This window comes from Pristiophorus japonicus, chromosome 18 (assembly GCF_044704955.1).
Source record: "Pristiophorus japonicus isolate sPriJap1 chromosome 18, sPriJap1.hap1, whole genome shotgun sequence".
Classification (NCBI taxonomy): Eukaryota; Metazoa; Chordata; class Chondrichthyes; family Pristiophoridae; genus Pristiophorus; species Pristiophorus japonicus.
Window position 1 is genome coordinate 6,088,482 of NC_091994.1, and position 16,662 is coordinate 6,105,143.

Sequence of the window (16,662 nt, forward strand, 5' to 3'; positions counted from 1 at the left end):
CGGAACCCAGGAGAGGGCTCTGAGCTAGTTAGAGTGGGTGAGAGCTCAGATGAACAGGACCCCAAGAAAGAATGCAAAAGGCAAGAGGCAACAGTGCAGAGTAGCACTGGGGTAAGTGTAAACCACAAGGTGATAGGAAGGGACAATATGTATGAATATAAAGGGGCTGCAGGAGGGGTCAAAACTAAAAATCATGGTTTAAAAACTAGTATTAAAACACTCTACCTAAACGCACGCAGCATTCGAAATAAAGTAAATGAGTTGACGGCACAAATCATTACAAATGGGTATGATTTGGTGGCCATTACAGAAACGTGGTTGCAGGGTGGTCAAGACTGGGAATTAAACATACAGGGGTATCTGACAATTCGGAAAGATAGACAAGAAGGGAAAGGAGGTGGGGTAGCTGTGTTAATAAAGGATGATATCAGGGCAGTTGTGAGAGATGATATTGGCTCTAATGAACAAAATGTTGAATCATTGTGGGTGGAGATTAGAGATAGTAAGGGGAAAAAGTCACTGGTGGGCGTAGTTTATAGGCCCCCAAATAATAACTTCACGGTGGGGCGGGCAATAATCAAGGGAATAATGGAGGCATGTGTAAAAGGAACGGCAGTAATCATGGGGGATTTTAACCTACATATCGATCGGTCAAATCAAATCGCACGGGGTAGCCTTGAGGAGGAATTCATAGAATGCATACGGGATTGTTTCTTAGAACAGTATATTACAGAACCTACAAGGGAGCAAGCTATCTTAGATCTGGTCCTGTGTAATGAGACAGGAATAATAAACGATCTCCTAGTAAAAGATCCTCTTGGAATGAGTGATCACAGTATGGTTGAATTTGTAATACAGATTGAGGGTGAGGAAGTAGTGTCTCAAACGAGCGTACTATGCTTAAACAAAGGGGACTACAGTGGGATGAGGGCAGAGTTGGCTAAAGTAGACTGGGAACACAGACTAAACGGTGGCACAATTGAGGAACAGTGGAGGACTATTAAGAAGTTCTTTCATAGTGCTCAACAAAAATATATTCCAGTGAAAAAGAAGGGCGGTAAGAGAAGGGATAACCAGCCGTGAATAACCAAGGAAATAAAGGAGAGCATCAAATTAAAAACCAATGCGTATAAGGTGGCCAAGGTTAGTGGGATTAAAAACAGATAGTAAAAGCTTTTACCGATATATAAAATGGAAAAGAGTGACTAAAGTAAATGTTGGGCCCTTAGAAGATGAGAAGGGGGATTTAATAATGGGAAATGTGGAAATGGCTGAGACCTTAAACAATTATTTTGCTTCGGTCTTCACAATGGAAGACACAAAAACCATGCCAAAAATTGCTGGTCACAGGAATGTGGGAAGGGAGGACCTTGAGATAATCACTATCACTAGGGAGGTAGTGCTGGACAGGCTAATGGGACTCAAGGTAGACAAATCCCTTGGTCCTGATGAAATGCATCCCAGGGTATTAAAAGAGATGGCGGAAGTTATAGCAGATGCATTCGTTATAATCTACCAAAATTCTCTGGACTCCGGGGAGGTACCAGCGGATTGGAAAGCAGCTAATGTAACTCCTCTGTTTAAAAAAGGGGGCAGACAAAAGGCAGGTAACTATAGGCCGGTTAGTTTAACATCTGTAGTGGGGAAAATGCTTGAAGCTATCATTAAGGAAGAAATAGCGGGACATCTAGATAGGAATAGTGCAATCAAGCAGACGCAACATGGATTCATGAAGGGGAAATCATGTGTAACTAATTTACTGGAATTCTTTGAGGATATAACGAGCATGGTGGATAGAGGTGTACCGATGGATGTGGTGTATTTAGATTTCCAAAAGGCATTCGATAAGGTGCCACACAAAAGGTTACTGCAGAAGATAAAGATACGCGGAGTCAGAGGAAATGTATTAGCATGGATAGAGAATTGACTGGCAAACAGAAAGCAGAGAGTCGGGATAAATGGGTCCTTTTCGGGTTGGAAATCGGTGGTTAGTGGTGTGCCACAGGGATCGGTGCTGGGACCACAACTGTTTACAATATACATAGATGACCTGGAAGAGGGGACAGAGTGTAGTGTAACAAAATTTGCAGATGACACAAAGATTAGTGGGAAAGCGGGTTGTGTAGAGGACACAGAGAGGCTGCAAAGAGATTTGGATAGGTTAAGCGAATGGGCTAAGGTTTGGCAGATGGAATACAATGTCGGAAAATGTGAGGTCATCCTCCTTGGAAAAAAAAAACAGTAAAAGGGAATATTATTTGAATGGGGAGAAATTACAACATGCTGCGGTGCAGAGGGACCTGGGGGTCCTTGTGCATGAAACTCTTTTAGAGTCTACCTGTAAAACAAAAAACATTAAACCGTGCCACCCGCCCTGGATGACACAACAGACATTTGCAAGGCCCTTTTTCTTTCCTTTTTTGTGTTTTTTTTTTGTGTTTTTCTTTTTTTTGGTTTCTTTCTGGGCACTAGAATCACATTTTTCCCCAGTGCCCCCTATAAAAGGGAAGGGGGACACTAAAGGCACCGGCAATTAAAACAAATTAAACTTTAAAACGTAAAATCAAATTAAAATTTGGTTGCCGGGCGTGATGATGCACTCCAGTCCCTCCGGTGCCCACCTCTTCCTTGTGCATGAAACTCTTTTTGGAGTTTATCTGCAAAACAAAAAAACATTAAACCGTGCCACCCGACCTGGGTGACACACCAGACATTTACAAGGCCCTTTTTTTCCTTTTTTTTTTGTGTTTTCTTTTTTTTTTGTGGTTTTTTTTGGGCACTAAAATCACAATTTTTCCCCAGTGCCCCCTATAAAAGGGAAGGGGACACTAAAAGCACCGGCAATTAAAACAAATTAAACTTTAAAACGTAAAATCAAATTAAAATTTGGTTGCCGGGCGTGATGATGCACTCCAGTCCCTCCGGTGCCCACCTCTTCCTTGTGCATGAAACTCTTTTTGGAGTTCACCTGCAAAACATAAAACATTAAACGGTGCCACCCGACCTGGGTGACACTCCAGACATTTACAAGGCCCTTTTTTTTCCCCCCCCTTTTTTTTTTTGTGTTTTTCTTTTTTTTTTTTTTTTGGGCACTAAAATCACAATTTTCCCCAGTGCCCCCTATAAAAGGGAAGGGGACACTAAAAGCACTGGCAATTAAAACAAATTAAACTTTAAAACGTAAAATCAAATTAAAATTTGGTTGCCGGGCGTGATGATGCACTCCAGTCCCTCCGGTGCCCACCTCTTCCTTGTGCATGAAACTCTTTTTGGAGTTCACCTGCAAAACATAAAACATTAAACGGTGCCACCCGACCTGGGTGACACTCCAGACATTTACAAGGCCCTTTTTTTCCCCCCCCCCTTTTTTTTTTTTGTGTTTTTCTTTTTTTTTTTTTTTTGGGCACTAAAATCACAATTTTCCCCAGTGCCCCCTATAAAAGGGAAGGGGACACTAAAAGCACCGGCAATTAAAACAAATTAAACTTTAAAACGTAAAATCAAATTAAAATTTGGTTGCCGGGCGTGATGATGCACTCCAGTCCCTCCGGTGCCCACCTCTTCCTTGTGCATGAAACTCTTTTGAGTTCACCTGTGAAAACATAAAAACAATAAACGGTGCCACCCGACCTGGGTGACACTCCAGACATTTTCAAGGCCCTTTTTTTCCCCCCTTTTTTTTTTGTTTTTTTTTTTGTGTTTTTCTTTTTTTTTGGGGGTTTTTTTTTTTTGGGCACTAAAATCACAATTTTCCCCAGTGCCCCCTATAAAAGGGAAGGGGGACACTAAAAGCACCGGCAATTAAAACAAATTAAACTTTAAAACGTAAAATCAAATTAAAATTTGGTTGCCGGGCGTGATGATGCACTCCAGTCCCTCCGGTGCCCACCTCTCGCGGAAGGCCGCGAGCGTACCGGTGGACACCGCGTGCTCCATCTCCAAGGACACCCTGGACCGGATGTAAGAGCGGAAGAGAGGCAGGCAGTCAGGTTGAACGACCCCCTCGACCGCCCGCTGCCTGGACCGGCTGATGGCACCCTTGGCCGTGCCCAGGAGCAGTCCTACGAGGAGGCCTTCGGACCTACCCGCTCCCCTCCGCACAGGGTGCCCAAAGATCAGGAGAGTGGGACTGAAGTGCAGCCAGAATTTCAGGAGCAGCCCCTTCAAATAGTGGAACTCCTTGTGCATGAAACTCTTTTGAGTTTATCTGTGCAAACATAAAACATTAAACGGTGCCACCCGACCTGGGTGACACTCCAGACATTTACAAGGCCCTTTTTTTTTTTCCCCCTTTTTTGTGTTTTTTTTTGTGTTTTTTCTTTTTTTTTGTGTTTTTTTTTGGGCACTAAAATCACAATTTTTCCCCAGTGCCCCCTATAAAAGGGAAGGGGACACTAAAAGCACCGGCAATTAAAACAAATTAACTTTAAAACGTAAAATCAAATTAAAATTTGGTTGCCGGGCGTGATGATGCACTCCAGTCCCTCCGGTGCCCACCTCTCGCGGAAGGCCGCGAGCGTACCGGTGGACACCGCGTGCTCCATCTCCAAGGACACCCTGGACCGGATGTAAGAGCGGAAGAGAGGCAGGCAGTCAGGTTGAACGACCCCCTCGACCGCCCGCTGCCTGGACCGGCTGATGGCACCCTTGGCCGTGCCCAGGAGCAGTCCTACGAGGAGGCCTTCGGACCTACCCGCTCCCCTCCGCACAGGGTGCCCAAAGATCAGGAGAGTGGGACTGAAGTGCAGCCAGAATTTCAGGAGCAGCCCCTTCAAATAGTGGAACTCCTTGTGCATGAATCCCAAAAAGTTAGTTTGCAGGTGCAGCAGGTAATCAGGAAGGTGAATGGAATGTTGGCCTTCATTGCGAGAGGGATGGAGTACAAAAGCAGGGAGGTCCTGCTGCAACTGTATAGGGTATTGGTGAGGCCGCACCTGGAGTACTGCGTGCAGTTTTGGTCATCTTACTTAAGGAAGGATATACTGGCTTTGGAGGGGGTACAGAGATGATTCACTAGGCTGATTCCGGAGATGAGGGGGTTACCTTATGATGATAGATTGAGTAGACTGGGTCTTTATTCGTTGGAGTTCAGAAGGATGAGGGGAGATCTTATAGAAACATTTAAAATAATAAAAGGGATAGACAAGATAGAGGCAGAGAGGTTGTTTCCAATGGTCGGAGAGACTAGAACTAGGGGGCACAGCCTCAAAATATGGGGGAGCCAATTTAAAAACCGAGTTGAGAAGGAATTTCTTCTCCCAGAGGGTTGTGAATCTGTGGAATTCTCTGCCCAAGGAAGCAGTTGAGGCTAGCTCATTGAATGTATTCAAGTCACAGATAGATAGATTTTTAACCAATAAGGGAATTAAGGGTTACGGGGAGAGGGCGGGTAAGTGGAGCTGAGTCCACGGCCAGATCAGCCATGATCTTGTTGAATGGCGGAGCAGGCTCGAGGGGCTAGATGGCCTACTCCTGTTCCTAATTCTTATGTTCTTATGTTCTTATAACAGAGGGGGAAAGAGGGAGGGAGGGGGAAAGGGAGGGAGAGGGGAAAAGGGAGGGAGCGAAAGAGGGAGGGGCAGAGGGGGTGAGGGGGGAGGGAGGGGAGAGGGGGAGGGAGGGGGAAATGGTGGGAGGGGAAAGAAGGAGGGAGGAGGAAAGGAGGGAGAAAGGGGGAAAGAGAGGAATACAGGGTGGGAGGGGGAGGGAGGGAGGAAAGAACATAAGGAATAGGAGCAGGAGTAGGCCATACGGCCCTTCGAGCCTGCTCCGCTATTCAATAAGATCATGACTGCTCCGCCCACTTCCCATAACCCCTTATCCCCTCATCGGTTAAGAAGCTGTCTATCTCTGTCTTAAATTTATTCAGCTTCCACAGATTTACAACCCTCCGAGAAAAGAAATTCCTTCTCATCTCAGTTTTAAATGGTCGACTCCTTATTGTAAGATTATGCCCCCTGGTTCTAGTCTTCCCTATCTCTCTCCCTGCCCCCCCCCCCCCCCCCCACCTCCCAGCCTCTCTCTCTCTCTCCCACCCCACCCCAGTCTCTCTCTCTCCCGTCCCCCTGTCTCTCTCTCCCCCCCCACCAGCCTCTCTCGCCCCCCGCCCACAGCCTCTCTCTCTCCACCCCCCCCCCCCCCCCCACCCCCAGCCTCTCTCTCCCCGGCCCCCCCAGCCTCTCTCTCTTTTCCCACCCCACCAGCCTCTCTCTCTCTCTCTCTCTTCCCCCCATCCCCCCAAGCCTCTCACCTATCTCCCCTATCAGTGGAAACATCCTCTCTGCATCCACCTTGTCGAGCCCCCTTATAATCTTATATGTTTCGATAAGATCACCTCTCATTCTTCTGAATTCCAATGAGTAGAGGCCCAACCTGCTCAACCTTTCCTCATAAGTCAATCCCCTCATCTCCGGAATCAACCTAATGAACCTTCTCTGCACTGCTTCCAAAGCAAGTATATCATTCCTTAAATATGGAAACCAAAACTGCACGCAGTATTCCAGGTGCGACCTCACCAATACCTTATATAGCTGTAGCAAGACTTCCTTGCTTTTATATTCTATCCCCTTTGCAATAATGGCCATGATACCATTGGTCTTCCTGATCACTTGCCGTACCTGCATACTATCCTTTTGTGTTTCATGCACAAGTACCCCCAGGTCCCGCTGTACTGCAGCACTTTGCAATTTTTTTCCATTTAAATAATAACTTGCTTTTTGATTTTTTCTGCCAAAGTGCATGACCTCTCACTTTCCAACATTATACTCCATCTGCCAAATTTTTGCCCACTCACTTAACCTGTCTCTGTCTTTTTGCAGATTTTTTGTGTCCTCCTCACACATTGCTTTTCCTCCCATCTTTGTATCAGCAGCAAACTTGGCTACGTTACACTCAGTCCCTTCATCCAAGTCGTTAATATAGATTGTAAATAGTTGGGGTCCCAGCACTGATCCCTGCGGCACCCCACTAGTTACTGATTGCCAACCCGAGAATGAACCATTTATCCTGACTCTCTGTTTTCTGTTAGTTAGCCAATCCTCTATCCATGCTAATATATTACCCCCAACCACATGAACTTTTATCTTGTGCAGTAACCTTTTATGTGGCACCTTGTCAAATGCCTTCTGAAAGTCCAAATACACCACATTCACTGGTTCCCCTTTATCCACCCTGTTCGTTACATCCTCAAAGAATTTCAGCAAATTTGTCAAACATGACTTCTCCTTCATAAATCCATGCTGACTCTGCCTGACTGACTTATGTTTTCCCAAATGTCTTGCTACTGCTTCTTTAATAATGAACTCCAACATTTTCCCAACCACAGATGTTAGGCTAACTGGTCTAGTTTCCTGCTTTTTGTCTGCCTCCTTTTTTAAATAGGGGCGTTACATTTGTAGTTTTCCAATCTGCTGGGACCTCCCCAGAATCCAGGGAATTTTGATAAATTATAACCAATGCATCCACAATCCCTGCCGCTACTTCTCTTAAGACCCTAGGATGCAAGCCATCAGGTCCAGGGGATTTATCTGCCTTTAGTCCCATTATCTTACTGAGTACCACCTCCTTAGTGATTGTGATTGTGTTAAGTTTCTCCCCCCCTATAGCCCCTTGACTATCCACTGATGGAATATTGTTAGTGTCCTCTACCGTAAAGAAAGAGGGAGGGAGGGAGGAAAGAGGGAGGGAGGGAAGAGAGACGGATGGAGGAGGGAGGAAAGAAAGAGGATGGGAGGAAAGAGGGAGGGAGGAAAGAGGAAGGGAGGGAGGAAAGAGGAATGGAGGGGAGGGGAGGGAGCGATGGAGGGGGAGAGACAGAAGGGGAGGCAGAGATTGGTAGGCGAGTGAGAGGGAGGAAGATAGGGAGGGGAATGAGGAAGGCAGGGAGAGAGGGAGGGCTGTTAGAGCGAGGAAAAGAGAGGGTTTGATGAAGGCAGAGAGAGGGCAAGGGAGTGGTAGAGGTAGGGAGGGTGAGGGAAAGAGAGGACAGGGAGAGAGTGATGGAGGTGGAGAGTGAGTGAGGTCGGAAAATGTCATGTATGTACTTTTGGGATCACTAGCCACTAGATGGCATCACTGTTGGAGGCCATTGGGCTGCAAGCATGTGTGTGCAGCCCAAGTATAAAAGGCCAGCCATTTTGTATATTAGTCACTTTGGGCCTTAATAAAGCAGAGCCAAGGTCCTACCTCTTGGAGTTAAACAGTACTCAGTCTGACAGTTATTGCATACACAACACTTGGCGACGAGGCAACAAGAACCTTTGCATGCAAAAATGAGCACAATTGGATTGTTGGAGCGATTTGTGGAAGGAGAAGATTGGGCAGACTTTGTGAGACGTTTGAGCCAGTTCTTCGTGGCCAACAAAATGTAGGATGTCGACGACACAGATCGGCACCGGGCGGTGTTCCTCACGGTTTGCGGTCCAAAAATTTATGGTCTGATAAAGAATCTACTCTTGCCTGTGAATCCAACAGAGAAGACGTATGAAGAATTGTGTACACTGGTATAGGACCACCTTAAGCCAGACGAAGGCATCATCATCTCGAGATACAGATTTTACACGCACGTTCGCTCAGAGGGCCAGAGTGTGGCGGAATTCGTTGCCGACCTGAGATGTCTAGCGGGACTGTGTAAGTTTGGGACTGTGTTGGCAGACATGCTGCGGGACTTCTTTGTAATCGGCATCAACCACGAGGTGATCCTACGTAAACTGCTGGCGGTGGAGATGTTGGACTTGAACTGTAAATGTAGATTCTTTTCTCTCAATCTGGTTCAGTAAAATTACTGAGTCGAATACCTCTTGTGCTTTGAACAAAGCAGTCTTAATTTTACCGGCCGGCAAGACTTATCAGACAGAGGATATACATTCTCGATCGAGCGTACACACTCCCTACGGATAAGTGAAGTTACATCGTAAAGCGACAACAGTTATACATTCTCGGCAAAAGATAACAAGATAGGGCTAGAGTGACATCCTAGTTCAACCTATCTCTTTTGGTCCCTCTTTCCCTTTGTCCACTCATAAGCCGACCTAAGTATGGTCTGATTTTAAACAAAGACCTTCTGTTAATGTTTCAGGTTAATAACATGATTTAATAAGACCTTGAGGTTTTTCTGCAAGCTGGGGGTTTTGTTTCAATATGTGTTAGTGTTGTAACATTTCGCAGTCTCGAGTCCGAGATGTCATGGCTATTCCTCCATGAATTCTTTGTTAGCTTATACTGTCCCTATACAATTCCCACGTTCTCAACTTCAATGTCTCTATACATTTTAAACATTCACATTACAGGGCCATCACGATCGCTCAGTCATGCATGACGATGGATAGAAGTCTAAAGCAGATATCAGTGAAAAATCGAAACTGGGCAAGTACTGTCAATACGATTGATTCGGCGTTCGACAGAGCGGCACATGGCAGGGCCTACCCGACTGCGTACGCGAAACCTGTGGCTGCTCAAAGTCCACCAGCGGGAATGCATCCGATTTCTCCGTGTTGGCGTTGTGGAGGAAATCACCGGCACCAGCAGTGCCGATTTAAGCAATATAGTTGCAAAGGCTGTCTGAGAGTGGGGCATCTCCAGTGCAAGTGTCCACAGATGAGCAAGCGTGCTGCGACACACCACATGGAGGATGATGGTCAGACTAGTGCGGATCTGGATACGCAATCCGAGATACCAGAGGAGGAAGTGTATGGACTGTACCCATTCCTAACTAAGAGCAAACCGATAATGATCAACGTGAAATTTAATGGGGTGCCGGTATCGATGGAACTGGACACGGGGGCGAGTCAATCAATAATGCCAGAGGGCATTCGACAAGCTGTGGGATACTAAGGCTGTGAGGCCCAAGCTGAGTCCAGTCAATGCCAAGTTGCGCACGTACACCAAAGAACTCATAATGGTGATTGGCAGTGCCACAATTAAAGTGTCGTATGACGGTGCGGTTCACGAGTTACCGCTATGGATTGTCCCAGGCAATGGCCCAACGCTGTTCGGCAGGAACTGGCTTAAAAAAATCAGATGCGATTGGAACGACATAAATGCGTTGTCGTCAGAGAAAGATACATGTGCCCAAGTACTGAGCAAGTTCAAACCAGGCATCAGCAATTTCACGGGCGCCAAGGTGCAGATCCACGTGGATTCGGATGCAAGGCCCGACCATCATAAAGCTCGGGCAGTTCCGTATATGATGAGAGAAGGTCGAAGTCGAAGTGGACAGCCTCCAACGTGAAGGAATCAAATCACCGGTTGAATTTAATGAATGGGCCAGCCCCATTGTTCCTGTGCTGAAAAGTGATAGAACAGTCAGAATCTGTGGAGACTACAAGGCTATGATCAACAGGGTTTCGAAACAGGATCATTATCCGTTACTGAAGGCTGATGACTTGTTTGCAATGCTAGCCGGGGGGAAGTCGTTCACCAAACTGGACTTGACGTTGGCCTACATGACACAGGAGCTGGTCGAGACGTTGAAGAGACATACGTGCATTAACACGCATAAAGGACTGTTTATTTATCACGGGTGCCCTTTTGGAATTCGCTCGGCTGCAGCAATATTTCAGAGGCACGTGGAGAGTTTACTGAAGTCCGTTCCCAGAACCATCGTGTTCCAAGATGACATCCTGGTCACAGGTCGTGACTCCGAGGAACATCTGAACAACCTGGAAGAGGTTCTACATCGTCTGGACAAAGTGGGACTCAGACTGAAACGCTCGAAGTGCGTCTTCATGGCACCAGAGGTCAAATTCCTGGGGAGGAAAATTGCTGCTGACGGCATCAGGTCCACAGGCGCGAAAACCAAGGCCATCAAGAATGCACCCAAGCCGCAGAATGTGACGGAGCTGCGTTCCTTCCTGGGTCTACTCAACTACTTTGGTAACTTCCGACCTAAATTGAGCACCTTATTAGAACCATTGCACATGCTGCTAAGAAAAGGTGACAACTGGGTGTGGGGTGCGTCTCAAGTCAGAGCTTTTGAGAAAGCCACTAATCTGCTTTGCTCTAACAAGCTGCTGGTACATTATGACCCATGTAAACGTTTAGTATTGGCCTGTGATGTTTCGTCGTTTGGAATTGGTTGCGTACTCCAACAAGCTAATGAGGGTAAACTTCAACCAGTCGCGTATGCTTCAAAAAGTTTGTCTAAAGCGGAAAAAGCCTTCAGCATGGTAGAGAAAGAAGCATTAACCTGTGTGAATGGGGTTAAAAAGATGCAACAGTACCTGTTTGGTCTTCGGTTTGAACTGGAGACAGATCACAAGCCGCTCATTTCACTGTTTTCTGAAAACAAAGGTATCAATACCAATGCTTCATCCCGCATCCAGAGGTGGGCGCTGACATTATCCGCTTATGATTATGTAATTCGCCATAGACCTGGCACCGAGAATTGTGCCGATGCTCTGAACCGTCTGCCGTTGCCCACACCGGAGGTGGAAATGCCACAACCGGCGAACCTATTGTTAGTTATGGAGGCTTTTGAGAGTGAAGGAACCCCTGTCACGGCTCAACAAGTTAACACCTGGACCAGCCAGGGCCCGATTTTATCGATGGTGAAGCGTTGCATCCTCAAAGGTGATTGGTCTGCCATACCCAGGCAAATGTGCGAGAAGACCAAACCTTACATTCGTCGCAAAGACGAACTGTCTATTCAGTCGGATTGTATACTGTGGGGCAATCGTGTTGTTATGCCCAAGAAAGGGAGAGAGAAATTTGTATGTGAGCTACATAGCACACATCCTGGCATTGTAATGATGAAAGCCATCACCAGGTCTCATGTATGGTGGCCGGGAATTGACTCTAAGTTGGAATCATTTGTGCATCAGTGCAACACTTGCATGCAGCTCAGCAAAGCACCAGCTTTGGCCATCGAAACCATGGTCCAGGATCCACATAGACTTTGCAGGTCCCTTTCTGGGGAAGATGTTTTTAGTTGTGGTGGATGCATATTCGAAGTGGATAGAATGTATAATCATGTCATCCAGCACATCCACAGCTACCATTGAGAATCTCAGTGTCATGTTCGCGACACATGGTCTGCCTGACATCGTTGTTAGCGACAACGGATCGTGCTTCACCAGTCAGGAGTTTCAAGAGTTCATAAAACTCAATGGTATCAAACATGTAAGGTCAGCACCGTTCAAACCTGCATCCAATGGGCAAGCAGAACGTGCTGTCCAAATCATAAAGCAGAGTATGAAGCGAGTAACCCAAGGGTCACTGCAGACCCGCCTGTCATGCATACTGCTTAGTTACAGGACAAGACCACACACGCTTACCGGGGTCTCGCCTGCTGAACTCATGATGAAGAGAGGTCTTAAGACCAAGCTATCTCTTGTACATTCTGACTTGAATAATTATGTTGAATATAGAAGACAAAATCAGCAAGGATATCATGATCGCGCAGCTGTGTCACACGATATTTCTGTAACTGATCCTGTATATGTTCTGAATTATGGTCAGGGTCCCAACTGGATCGCTGGTACGGTCATGGCCAAGGAAGGCAACAGAGTATTTATTGTCAAGCTCAAAAATGGGCAAACATGCAGGAAACATATGGATCAGACAAAGCTGTGGCACACAGACGAACCGGAACAGTCAGAGGAAGAGACAATCGACGACCAACCAACCTACCCCCAGTCATCAGAGGACTCAGTGGTCATCAGTGAATCGGGACTTTCAATCACTGACATGTTCAATGAAAATGGACTTTCAATCCCTGACATGGCCATTGCCATTCCCACCAGGTCAGCCACCCAGCCACCAGTCACAACAGACTCTGAACACTCACCCAAGGCTGGAGTTGAACTGAGACGGTCAACCTGGGAGCGTAAAACACCGGACCGTCTCAATTTGTAAAAGACTGTGTTAATATCTCCAGAGGCGGGTATTGTCATGTATGTACTTTTGGGATCACTAGCCACTAGATGGCGTCACTGTTGGAGGCCATTGGGCTGCACGCACGTGTGTGCAGCCCAAGTATAAAAGGCCAGCCATTTTGTATAGGAGTCACTTTGGGCCTTAATAAAGTAGAGCCAAGGTCATACCTCTTGGAGTTAAAGAGTATTCAGTCTAACAGTTATTGCATACACAACAGAAAAGAGGGAGAGGGAGAAAGCAGGACAGGGAGTGAGAGAGTGGGACAGGGAGAGAGGAAGGAGAGTGGCAGGAAGAGAGAAAGCGGGAGAGGAGAGGAAAATAGAGAGTGTGAGGGAGGCGGAGTGAGGAACAGAGAGTGAAAAGAATGGGAGAGAGGGAGGAGTAGCGGGGAGTGAGAGAAAGTGAGAGAGGAAGGGGAGAGTGAGAGAGCAGAGCGTGGGAGGGGGAGAGAGGGAAGGGGGGAAAGAGAGCTGGGCAGAGAAAGATAGGGAGGGCGAGAGAATGAGGGAGGAAGGGAGAGGGAGGGAGGAAGGGAGAGGGAGGGTGAGAGGGAGGGAGGGAGAGAGAGAGAGAGAGAGGAGAGGTGGTGAGAGAGAAGAAAGGGAGAGAGGGAGAGGGAGAGAGAGGGAGATAGAGAGAGAGAGGGAGGGGGAGTGAGAAAGAGTGAGGTGTTTAGAGAGAGAGAGTGAGTGGAAAGGGAGAACCAGTTTATTTTTTCTAAAATTAGTTTTTTCCCCAATTTCACACTTGGGCCTTTGTCAACCATTATCTGAAACTTTATGATGTTGTGGTTGCTATTTCCGCGATGCTTCCAATGCTCACTCCCCTTTTCTGTTCTGGATCATTTCCCACTGCATGTCCCGCTGGGCTAATGCTCTCGTTGGGCGTTTTACGCACTGGGTAAAAGAGTCTTGAACACACTGTAAAACTCCATTCCCTTTTTCCCTTTCACTATCTCTTGCTCGTTTATATGGAAAAAGTTAAAATCTCCCATGATTATTTTTCAATGTCTTTTACTCATTTCACATATTTGCTGACATATTTCTTCCTCCACCAGGTTTCCACTAGTCGGTGGTCTGGTGTGATTAGCGTGAGCAATCCCTTCTTATTGTTTATTGCAACTGAGTACTGAATGCAATGAGTTAAGTGTGATCTTAGCTCCTTTAATGAAACTCCAGAGAGCTGGTACAGTGTGGGAGGCCTGCTTATATACAGTGCTCCCAAGGGATGCTGGGATCCTTTGGGACTCCAACAGGTAGGCCCTCTGGTGGTGGTGCGATACAGGTTGTCAAGGGTTAAATACATAACACAAGTGGACTCTGTTTCTAACCTTCTTAGTTATTTCCCTTGTCTCTATCCCATCATCCTATCTCTGACTTGTACACCTGCCCCACCTCACCTTTGTGCTTCCCTGTCCTTTCTGATTGTGTTACCTCCTGCAATATTTCGTAAGAACATAAGAAATAGGAGCAGGAATAGGCCATACGGCCCCTCAAGTCTGCTCCGCCATTCAATACGATCATGGCTGATCCTATCATGGACTCAGGTCCACTTCCCTGCCCGCTCCCCATAACTCCTTATCCCCTTATTCGTTAACATACTGGTATGGTGCGTGCCTGTTTTACGCCCCAAAAAAGGGCAGGATACATAGCACTTTATACCCGTAGGTGTCAACATAGTAAGATGGACGAGACATTACTATTTGGAAGGAGCTACAAAGACTTTGAAAACTCTATTGCAGGGTCTCCCTTGAGTTATTCTGTCACCCTACAGACAACATGTGGTATCTCCTCGATAGTTCCGTAAATGTCCTCAGGCCAGGCTGCCTGATCTCAGCCTGGTTGGCAGTAGCATAGCACGAGCATAGCTGCCCTATGAGGGGAATATGCTTGGTTACTCTTCAGCGAGCCTTGGGTTCCTTGGCGGAGTTTGTGGATCAACTCTTATTGGTTCTTTAAAAATAGAATTCCTGTCTATTTCGTTGCAGTCTTGCTCGTGATGGAGTCATGATTCAGTTATCTTGAGTGACTGCTGTCAGAAGACCTGCCACATAATAATACTCGGTCCCGTTCAATAGTCTTGACTGCCTGTTATATCCTCATTAATTTAATAACTACTCGCAAATCCAGGTTGGTTACTTACTGTTTTGCTGATTAATACATTTGTTTGGTAGTTAAAGCCTAAACCAGGATCTTGAGTAGCGTTCTGAGGTTGGGAGGTCCTGTGAGGGAATCATAACTGGGGCATCATTATCATCATCATAGGTAGTCCCTCAGAATCGAGGAAGACTTGTTTCCGCTCTTAAAAATGAGTCCTTAGGTGGCTGAACAGTCCAATACGAGAACCACAGTCCCTGTCACAGGTGGGACAGATTTTGAGGGTAAGGGAGGGTGGGACTGGTTTGCCGCACGCTCCTTCCGCTGCCTGCACGCTCTCGGCGATGAGACTCGAGGTGCTCAGCGCCCTCCCGGATGCACTTCCTCCACTCCACAACTGGAACAAGGTGAAGACTGTCTGATCCATCTAATTCAGACATGGGGCAGGTTACACCCCCAATCCTAGTGCACCCCAATCTCACCCGACCCCACCCAACCCAAATCCCCTGCCCGACCCCACCCCAAACCCTCCCTGACTCCCACCCTAACCACAACCCACCCCACCCCACCAGCACTATGGGAGCAGCGGTTCAAGAAGGCGGCTCACCACCACCTTCTCAAGGGGCAATTAGGGATGGGCAATAAATGCTGGCCTTGCCAGCGACGGCCACATCCTGGGAATGAATAAAAACAAGTTGTGTTGCCTCTGTTGATTGCCGTGCTGCAGCATTTGGCCATGCTAAGTGTGGCAAGAGCCCTGGGTCGCTTTCCATTTCATCATTCATGGTGTACAGATGTTGCTCATTTTCCATCCAATGTGTAATTCTTTGCCGTTGTCCGCATTAAATTCCATCCGCCATTTATCTGACCACTTACTTATTTTGTCCAACTCACTCCGTCATTTTGAGCTGCTGTGGTCTCTCAATGTTTGGGAACGTCGCCAAAGCTGAATTTGCAGTGACTTTGAGTCTGAGAAACAGCACCCAGCCCCGGAGCAGCCCCTCGTCACCTCCCTCCACTACTTTCTGCTGTTCAATCAGTTTCTCATCCAATTCTCTCTCTCCCCAACCATTGCAGCACCATTCATGGAGAACCTGTGCTGTCGAGATTTCTTTCTGATGTTAAACTTGTGTTAAATTCCATCTGGCCACTGGAGGGGGAGGGGAGGGGGATTTGGAGGAGGTGTTTAGGGGAGGAGGGGATTGGGGGGAGGAGGAGGGATTTGGAGGAGGGAGTGATTTGGGGAGGAGGGATTTGGAGGAGGAGGGGATTTGGAGGAGGAGGAGGGATTTGGGGAGGAGGAGGGATTTGGGGAGGAGGAGGGATTTGGAGGAGGAGGGGATTTGGGGAGGAGGAGGGATTTGGAGGAGGAGGGGATTTGGGGAGGAGGAGGGATTTGGGGAGGAGGAGGGATTTGGGGAGGAGGAGGGATTTGGGGAGAAGGAGGGATTTGGAGGAGGGAGTGATTTGGGGAGGAGGAGGGATTTGGAGGAGGAGGGGATTTGGGGAGAAGGAGGGATTTGGAGGAGGAGGGATTTGGAGGAGGGAGTGATTTGGGGAGGAGGAGGGATTTGGAGGAGGGAGTGATTTGGAGGAGGAGGGATTTGGGGAGGAGGGGATTTGGGGAGAAGGAGGGATTTGGAGGAGGAGGGATTTGGGGAGAAGGAGGGATTTGGAGGAGGAGGGATTTGGA